The sequence below is a fragment of the Corvus hawaiiensis genome, chromosome 6 (genome assembly GCF_020740725.1).
Source record: "Corvus hawaiiensis isolate bCorHaw1 chromosome 6, bCorHaw1.pri.cur, whole genome shotgun sequence".
Taxonomy (NCBI): domain Eukaryota; kingdom Metazoa; phylum Chordata; class Aves; order Passeriformes; family Corvidae; genus Corvus; species Corvus hawaiiensis.
In genome coordinates, this window is record NC_063218.1 from 57,988,073 (window position 1) to 57,998,231 (window position 10,159).

Genomic DNA, 10,159 nt, shown 5'->3' on the forward strand with positions numbered 1-10,159 from the left:
TTCAGGGTGAATTTTACAAACAAAGTTTGCTCTGCAGTGCCTAAAACAGCGTTTCCCTGCTATGGAGTTTATCAAGCTCAAGTGAAGAGAATAGGAGCATTTTTCTGGGTTTAGGTCAACTTTATGAACAGTATGGAAGCATTTTTGTAATTTGCTGTCTTAACTTTTAGCTTAGCCTGACTTTTGTTCTTTCAGCAGTTTCATTGCTATAGTGAGAACTCTGAATCTTGTTTCTGTAACTCTTGCATAACAGCAGGGCTTATGTCTTACTTTGCTTCCTTCAATCTTCCACAGAGAGAAAGTGGGTGAATATCCAAGTTTTAGATATTAATTGGTTCCTATGGCAAATTACTGTACTGAGTACTGGGCATTATTTATACATCTACAGGAAGCCTACACAATTCCTTGTTATGACTCAGGAAATCAACTTGCCGTATGATCTATCGCTTCCAGGAAAGCCTGGTTCTAAAAGCAGAATCTTTCCTTTTTGTATTATGGCATTTTGCTATATCACAAACCTTAGTAATTACAGACTTTTTTTTGAAAAAAAGACTTCATTTCTTGACTTGAGAAGACAACAAGAAGTTTTATGCAGGTCAGAATGTGGCAGTGTTGTTTGAGAGCTGTTTCTGGTGAAGTCTTTAGTGAACACTCAGAAAATAGAGATAACCTCCTTATTTCTGATCATAATGCTCTAGCTAAGCTGTAAGAGGGAGTGAGATATTATGTGAGGTGTTCCTCAGAGTTAAAATCAACCACAGGTGTTCAGTTTTGGAATTTTCTTTCATACTCTGGGTTTAAGAAACTTTCCAGAGAATATAAGGAAATCTGTGATGGTGCCTGTCAAAACGAGCCTGGGAACATCTGAGGAATAGAGAGTGCAGATGTTGCAAGTTAAATATCTTCTTATTTAGTTTGCCTTATTTCTTCATGTGATTGTGAAGTGATTGAACGTGGCACCTACATAGCAACACAGACTGGAAAGTCAGACCTGTACTCTCATATTTGGATATTGCAAATATACACAATCCATAATCCAAATTTATTCTTAATATTCAGAATGAACTGTTGGCAGAAGTTAAATATTTACCTATCAATACACACATAGGTTGTTAACTTCTGCATTTTCCTGAGTGAATCAGTAAGAAAATAAGCCTACAGTTATTTTTTTTAATTTTGAGATGACTTCAGAGTACCTCTGTGTTACACCTGGTTTGAGTGTGGAGTGAATATTCTTACAAAAATTTTAAAACTTTCTGTCAAAAGTTTTTCTTTTTTTTTTTTTGTCAGGGGAAGACTTCTAATCTCAAAACTGCACAAGGAAATTACCTGTCAGCAGGTAACTTCAGCAGGCAGAAAACTTTCCTTTGCTTTTTTTTTTCTGTGATCATTTAATCTTGGGAAGGCTTGAAGTGATCAATAAGAAAAACCCACCATAAGAAACAGTTATGATTTTGTTTTGTTTTAGGAGTGTAGTCCCTTAAGGTATTTAGGATGAGGACATTGTAATATGCTGAAAAAGATTTCACATTATGAACGAGAATCCCAGATTGAATCAAATGTATTTTACACAAACATCAGCACTACAATTTTGGACTTATTTATGGATCACAACAGAACCCTGCTATTGACTTTAGTAGGGCAGGAATAGGGCTTGAATAACTTTTGTTTAAAATATCATGTACATGCTCGTGTTCAATCACTGTATTTCAGTTATAGCTTTTTTCTAAATTTATTAAAAATATATCCAGTTCTAAAAATGTCCTCTCTCAGACTTGTATGTTGCAACAACCAGTCTCAACACGTCTTTTCAAAATGTTCTTCTCTTGAGAATTTTTTCCACTTCCTCCGTAGAAATTAAGAAAACTCCCATATAAGGATTATTCAGGTAGTTAACACCTCACAGGGTCAACTGTTTAATTATAAAAAGAAAGGTGGGTGGCTGGATGAAGAAATGTGGTTGCAGATAGAGCTGTGTGGCTAAATGAGATGCTTATTTATTGGGTTTTGCTGCAAGTTTGACCTCTGATTTATGGCTGCTCTTTACAACATTGTTCTCTGGTTCATGACTGTGTTACAAAATAAATGCAGGTTAAAAAGTTTATTTCACTGTGCATTCCCCTCCCTTCCCTCCAGTCCCCATTAAATATTTGTCTAACCACTTCCCCAACACAGACACATCTGGCTATTCATCCCAAATTGTCCTTGAATCGAGCATTGTGTGTGTGCACGCTGACTCTTAATTCGATCATACATGACCAAACCATTCCATAGGTAGAGCAGTGTTTGGTGTGGTCAGAAAAGACAGAGATAAATGAAGAGCACGGCTCACAAAGCATTCCTGTCATAAGTGCTGTGCAGCACAGCCCCTGTAATCCTCCCGAGCCTGCACTCACAGGTTGGAGTGTTCTCAAGTGCCAGTGCTTCTCTGGAATGCCAAGACATTAGGTCATGTCTGCAGGGAATAGAGATCCTGGTTTGGGGGATAAGGTGGTTTGTCTCTGATTTCCATACAAAGTATCCTCTTTTGTATGACATAAAAGGATAGTTATAATTACACAGAGAGGTTTAGGTGAATTCCAAGCACCCAGAAGTCGCATAGTTTAGTACCGAACTTCTTCGCTCTTCATGGAGCAAGGCCCGCACTGCTTCGCTGTGATTTTTCATCAAGAAGTGACATTGTTTCATTAATGAAATTATTGCACTGACTGTAAATTTTGATTAGCATTTCCCTCTAACCTCCTGATTCTCCTCATCAATTACAACTGAAAGTTCAGCCTAGGGCATATAGCTGAAAGAATCTAGACTTTCATTTAAAAATGGAGTTCTCTTTTTCTGTTTTCATGCACATACAAATGTGTGTATAGATTTGTGTGTGGTATGCACTTACTTAAAACAACACCTTTTCACCTTTTACAGAAAACTGTCCCAATCTGGTCCTTAAACAGGTTTTACCTTAAATGAATTTGTTCTCTAAGAAGGGATTTAAACACACAGTTATGCTCTGGATTAAGGCTATTTGTAAGATTGCATGAAGTGTTTAAATTTTCTTCTGAATCAAAAAGTACATTTAAAAGATCTAGATTTTTGTTGTTCTTGTGCCATATGGTCATTGATATAGAAAATATTCTGGGTCTTTTCTGAATACATTAAGACCTGTCTAGCAGTAAATGGATTCATTTTATCTAATTTTTCTTCTTCCTGGATGCTGTAATCTGAAGGGAAAATAGAGATGTAGAAAGAAAAATTAAGTTGGTTAGAACGAATATTTGTTTTTCCTCTCTTAAAAGAATCCTCTTATTAACTTAAATGATAAAGGTTATACAGCTCTCAGTATGTGGATTGTTGAAGCAATAATAAAGCCATATTTAACTCAAGTGCTTTGCTTGAAGCACTCCCAAAGTATTTCCTATTTTGGTATGTTTAAAAAAAAAAAATAAGAAAGGGTGAAAAGTGTGAACATTGCAGTTATGAAAGGCAGAGCTGTGCACAGTGATAATCCTTATCTGTAGAATGTCTAACAGTGTCAGCATTTAATTTGTGTTGGCCTTGCACTGCTTCAGTCATGCTGCTTAAAACACCATTATGAAATTTCTTCATATGAAAAGGAAATCGTTTCTCTGAGCCTAAACTATGAGGTACAGAATTTAAAATTTGCAAAATATCTGCTGAATTTAAGGAATGTTAAGTTTATGTAACTGACATAGTTTAGAATATCTATCCTACAAAGAAGCCTCTTTATTCTTGTTATTTTTTCTATACAGTAGTATAGTACTTTGCAAGTGAACTAAATATCAAGAATATTTTAATGCAAACTTTTTCTTTCAATAACAACATCTATGGAGTGTTCAAACCCATCCTTACTTTCTTTTAAGCCAAAAAGTATCAGAGAAATTCTAGGAGTTTCTCAGATAGTGTCTTTGTCTAGCAAAGACTTACCCAGAGGCTCCAGAGAGTGAAGGAGTGAATGCTGCTGGTCCTGCAGCACTCAGTGCAGTTTGGGAGGTTGTGTTTGGCTGGCTCACATGTGATCTGTGGGCAGAAGATCTTATTTGTGGTTGGAGAACATCAGGTGTCTTGTTGCTCAGCGGAAAGGAAGCCAGCCCCAAGGCTGTAGGGTGAAATGGAGTATGGAAAGTAGGGATGGCTGAGATGTTTGCCTTGAAGGTGCTTCTCTAGATCTAAATTAAAATGTGGATGCAGCCAAAGGATTACTGAGAATTAATTGTTTAATTTGCATCCTTAACTCGCATATATTTTTGCAGGTATGTGAAGGTGACAAAGGCATGGGGAAAGTACTTCTCTATTAACAAAAAAGAACTGGGAAATTATTCTGAGAATCAATCCAGAGCTATTATGAAAAGACTAAATAAGTGATGACTTTAAATTCAAGTATTATCTTGTTCAGAATTAAGTGATTTTAGGTTTTCACTCAGAAAAACTGAGTTTTTACAGCTTTGGCTGGTGACCCCCAGGATTCCCACAGGGGTCAACATGCAGGGCCTGTCCCACATCAGAGCCACAGCAATATCCCCTGTGCAACTGGACACGTGCCAGGTAGAGCTGCAGGACTCGCTGTGCTTGGACATCTGAGATCCAGACATGACACTGATGTGCAGGAGAATCCTCAGGGGAGCAGTGACAATGGAACCAAGCCCTGGTACAAGCTTGCACTGGCATTTCTCCTCTGTAGGTAGTTAAGGAGCATAATGGGCTTAGCTCCTCTCAATGTGCCTCTGAGTCAGAGAGCAGCTGATTTATCTCCTGCCATGTTATCTTAGCTCATTCCTGACATAACCAGAATATTTTGTGGTGAAAACAACACAGAAAAAATCTCTTTATTCCATCCCTTGTCTGACTAGATGGTCATATAATATCACTTTCTTCATTAATCTGAATTTTGTATCCAGAGATGAATGTGTTCAGTTTTGAAAATGTTTCTATCTCCTTTTGTGCCTCTTCTGACAATGGCTTTTACAAAAGTGACAAATTATTTACACTTCCATGATAACCACAATACTTTCTTCTTGTATGTGGTAGTTCTGGTAGTACTCCCTATTGTGTAGCCAATTCTCATGCAGAGACATCTTTAAACTACAGAGCCAGTCAGATTTTGTCAGTTTAGGCACAAAGCTGGTCAGACTGCAGCTTCTGTGTAAATTTCCGTATTTTCTGTAAGTAGATGTCTTTCCTTAGTCATTGTTAGATCAGTAAAACCTGGCTCTAGGGAAGCCTGGTAGGATCTACTACCGATGTGATCTATGCTCAAGTATGAATTCTGAAAAAATAGAATTAATACACCCATTAAAGAATTAAAACTTAGGTCAAATTGCTCTGGCATCACTGAAACACCCTCATTTATAAGAGCTAGCTAGTGATCACTCTAGTTACATGTTAAAAATCCAACTAATTTGAAAGCAGTTAATAGAATCTGTCTCCATTCCTGGAGCTCTTTATGGGAAATCTCTTTAAGCTTGTGACAAATTTTGCTTTTCTTTCTGGGAGTGTTTTTCAGTGGTGATTATTTCTGGCAAACCACAAAATTTGTCCAAAATTTATTTTTATATTGCATTCAGGGCTATAGCCATGTTTGAGTATAAACTAGTTATGAATGTCATTTTTGTCAGTAGTTCTGTTTCGTGCTTTTTCAGAATCGGGTGTCTATGGGAATATTTATTTTAATCAGGTCAAAATATTAAATTTTTGCTCTAACAGGCAATGCCCAGGTGAACTGAAAAGTGGCACGTGAGACCTCCTAAGTCAATTATAACAAACAGCATACACTAAATGAGGTCTGTTGGGAGGGGTAAAACGATCTAATAAACATACACTTTAAGATACTTGAAAGCAGCTTCTTGCTGAATTCAACAAACATGCAGTAATATCAGAAAGAACTTGTAGCTGTACTTTTAAATACTCTGTTTGTGATGTCTTGGACTCTTCATCCCTTCACCAGTGAGGCTGTTTATTTTATTCTGCTTGTCCCTTTTTTTTTGGTTTAGGGGAAAATTTTACCCAGTAGAGATCCAGGGTCACATTGTTACAGTGCTTTTGTAGAGTGGTTGATCAGCATTTTCAAAATTGTTTTGGTAAATAATTGTTACATGCCTGACTTGCGTAGTTTAATTTTATTTCTCTAAATTGAGATTAACCATTGAGAGCTCTACCACTAGTGTCCTATTTATGACCAGCCTAGTGGCACTCTACAATGGCTGAGAGAATTGGGATTGTTCAGCCTGGAAAAGAGAAGGCTTTGGGGGTAATAGCAGCCTTTCCAGTACCTGAAGGGAGCCTGCAAGAAAGCTGAAGAGGGACTTTTTATGAGAGCACGTAGTGATGGGACAAGGGAGGATGGCTTCAAACTGAAAGAGAGTCGATTTAGGTTAGATATTAGGAAGAAATTCTTTGCTGTGAGGATGGTGAGGCACTGGACCAGACTACCCACAGAATTGTGGCTGCCCCATCCTGGAAGCAACCTCTTCTGGTGGAAGGTGTCCCTGCCCACAGCAGGGGGATTGGAACTGGATGATCTTTAAGGTTCTTTCCAACCCAAACCATTTCATGAGTCTATGATTTTATGAAATACGAACAACCTGTGTGAGGTGAAATAAGTCCTTTTACAAATCATGCCTTTTTATTTCTCAATAGGCTTCTAGGAATTTTTACTGTGAAAATGCATATCTGCCAGATTCCATTAGTTTAATCTGAGGTTGTTTCTTTTTGTCAATGTTTCACCATTTCTTGGTTTCTGCTGCTGTTCTTCATTTTTGCACTAATTCCCCTATGGTGTTTTATTACGAATTTCACTGGGGAAATTTTTAAGCTTTGCTACTCTTAATATCAATTCTGCCCTATCAATACTGTGTAGAGTGAAATTCTGTTCTTGCAGGCCATTAGTGTCAGGCTTGTTTTAAGTAGATCTGCTCAAAATCATGTTGCATGACGCACAACATTGTGTGCTGTTCAGTGTGAAATCCAGAGCTTTCAAATGCTTCTCATATGTCAGTTAGAGGGCAGTGACAAACAGCTTGGAAACTATAAAATCCTAAATTGCTCTTTCTTTTTGGACAGAGAACAGGACAACTACACATGTCCCTGATGTGAAATTGTTAAGGTGTGTTTATGAGTGAAGACATCCTTCATATGAATACTTTTAGATGCTTTAAGGGACATTCTCAGATTCTCATCATTCCCAGATGCTCAATTCAGAGATCAGAAAACCAAGAATGGTGGCTGTGCTCAGAATTTTGCCCAGAGATTCCTATTTAAACCCCAATGTCTACTAGAAGTACAATCCTCCCCTTAGAAAGATACCTGTCACTTTACAGCTTTTGTGTATTAAAGAATCCATCATATTAGTACGTACTCATTTAATAAAAACCAAACTCGCTACTTTGCTCTTCAAATTATGCCTGATTTGTTCTACTTTTATCTGCTAGATTAAACATTCCTTTATATGGGGAGCCAGTGCTCCACTCAGAGTCAATGAAGCCCATGCTATTGTAGGCGAATGACCCCACATTTTACAGGAGGAGTCTCTGGGAAGAGATCCCTTGCTTCTCTTGTTGAAACAACAAGGATTGCTACCTATCAGCCCTTTTGTTCCTGAGATCTGTGAGTTTATTAAGGTTCAAAAGAAAGATTATTTATTTATTTTCTCCACACAGAGAAGACACATAAAACAAGTCATAAAAATAAAGCAGGACCTCTATGATCTTATTTACACTTTGATCTTTTCTTGATGGTTTCTTGAAGTTCATGTCAGCTTCTTTACTATTCCTTATGTAACATGTACTACCTTTCCCTGGATGTTTCCTTGCTGGTGTGTTTGTTTTTATCAACACACCCTTGATTTCCCCTCACGATTTAATCCAACTCTTCTTGCTTTTGGTAACATTTTAATGTGTGCCATATTCAATCCTACATTTTCTGTGGAAAAAGTCATCTTTGTCTAGCAAGGAGACAAGGAGGCATTTGGCAATCCCATACCTCCTCCCACTGGGGAGTTTCTTCTCCTCCCCTTTTATTTCTCCCTTCTCTCCGCCTATTTTCCTTCCTCGTGTTCAGAGTACAGTAATGAATTGGATATGCCTCTGGAGGTTTAAGTGACCAGTTTGGCATCCAGGTCCTCTTCAGCTCAGGTGTCAATTCCAGATCAGTCAAAGTACGTGAGGGTTGGAGCTCTCTGCCCATAAATGCTGCCTGATAAACCTTCAATGTCCTCCCACTCAGTGGTTCCAGACTTCCAGAGAGGTTGGCTAAGAGCTCTGTCTCTGCTACTGATTAAATATGATGTTCAGGATTTCCATGGGCCAAGTCTTTTGGCTGCTATTGGAGATGTGGTTGCCATTCCAAATGTTGCAGGTTGTTTCTTTGTTTGGCTCAGGGATTTCCTGTGCTGGATGTAGATTTCTTTCCTGCTTTTGTCCTGAATTTATTTTATGACAAATAAAACTACTTGTTTTTCCCCTAAACCTTGGACCTCTAAGAAGTAATCTGTCAGTCTTGAAGGGGCACTTTTATGCTTTTCCTTTTGTCTCTGTGTTGCTGAGAATTCTGTACGCCCTTCTCTGTATCCAGGTGTATTACAGGGTGTATTGGAGCCTGTTGTGAGTTTCCAGAGGAGGGGACATAAAGGGTGGCTGATGGTAAGGTGAGGAAGGATGAGGAAGGATGAAGGATACTTCAAAGAAAAAAGCTTCTTATTCCTTTGATAATGAGTTACACTGGCAGCTATGATTGTGGCACCTGTTTTTAATATGTGTCATATATCCCATTATTCCAATGTTTTCATTATAATCAGAATATAGTAAATAATTATGCATGGAAATTACTTTTGCATTGAAATTTATGCTACAATCCTCCTTGTTTAAGAGACCATAATGGCTGGATGGGTTTTAGTTCCTGCTAATAGCAATGGAGTTCCTGATATAAACTAGGAAGCTGTCTAAGCTGTTTATTCTCAATAGAGAGAGAGAATAAAGCAAAATGCCTTGTTTATCATAAAACCAGTGTGAATAGCCTCAGGCTGGTGTTTATCTCAACCTATAGATTACAGAAAAATCCTAAACAACTATTGTGGACTGGAGGAGTTTTAAAATCTCGTTTCCTCTATATGAGACCAGAACTCATCTGAAATTGGTGGCTGAAGTAGCTGTTGTGGTTACTGAAATGTAAATCGTCATGCCTCCATTCTCTAACTGGATGGTGGAAAATGCACTATCCATGTTGGTTTTTTTACTTTTCCATATATCTATATCTATATATGATATGTAAATTACTGATTGAACTAAACTTAGAAACATGTTTATAGAAAACCTCAGATTTCAAACAATAAAATGCATTTTTTCAAATTGCTGCAGGCTGAAAAAACAGGTAAGATTAAGTGAACAATAAATGAAACTTCAACTATTAGGGTATTGTCTTTATCCTTCCATGATCAATCATTACATACTTCAAATATAGATTTGAACTGATTCATATTGATTAATTAATGGGTATTGGAATACCAAGACAACTGGCATAACAATGTGGAAAACATTGTTTGGTGTCTTGTTCATCTCCAGTATTTCATATCCAATATTTCCCATCAGCATATGGGTGGATTATTTAAAAATACAGAAGCCTATATATGTGTATATATATATATATATATATATATAAATATATCTATTTTATCTATTTTTCTACCTCAGAATCCTTCCCACATTTGTTCCCAATGTGCCTCTGCTAGGTGTGATTAGGAGAAAATTTAATTAAGTGGTAAAATGGTGTGTGAGTAGATAAGATGGGCATGATTACACACATGTATTTCTTTTAGTGATAAATAAGTTTAAGTAGCCCCTGTCTTTAGCACCTCATCCACATATTATTTCCCCATTCTCTCTTATCTGAAGTAAAAAACCCCAAAGCATCAATTTTCTACCCTGATTCATCACATGTCCAAAAGAACATTTATGAAGGTGAAGGTCTGAGGAACATGAGAGAGCTCAATATGTGAGTATGTAGAGCAGAAGGGGAGATGAGAGCTTGCACCAGCATTGTGACTGAAGAAACACAGAATATAAGTAACCATGCTTCAAGAGTGTGTAGAATTTGCAAGAAAAATTGCCTTTTAGTCAGAAGAGAGTGGCAAAAGGAAGAGGATTTAAGAGCCAAA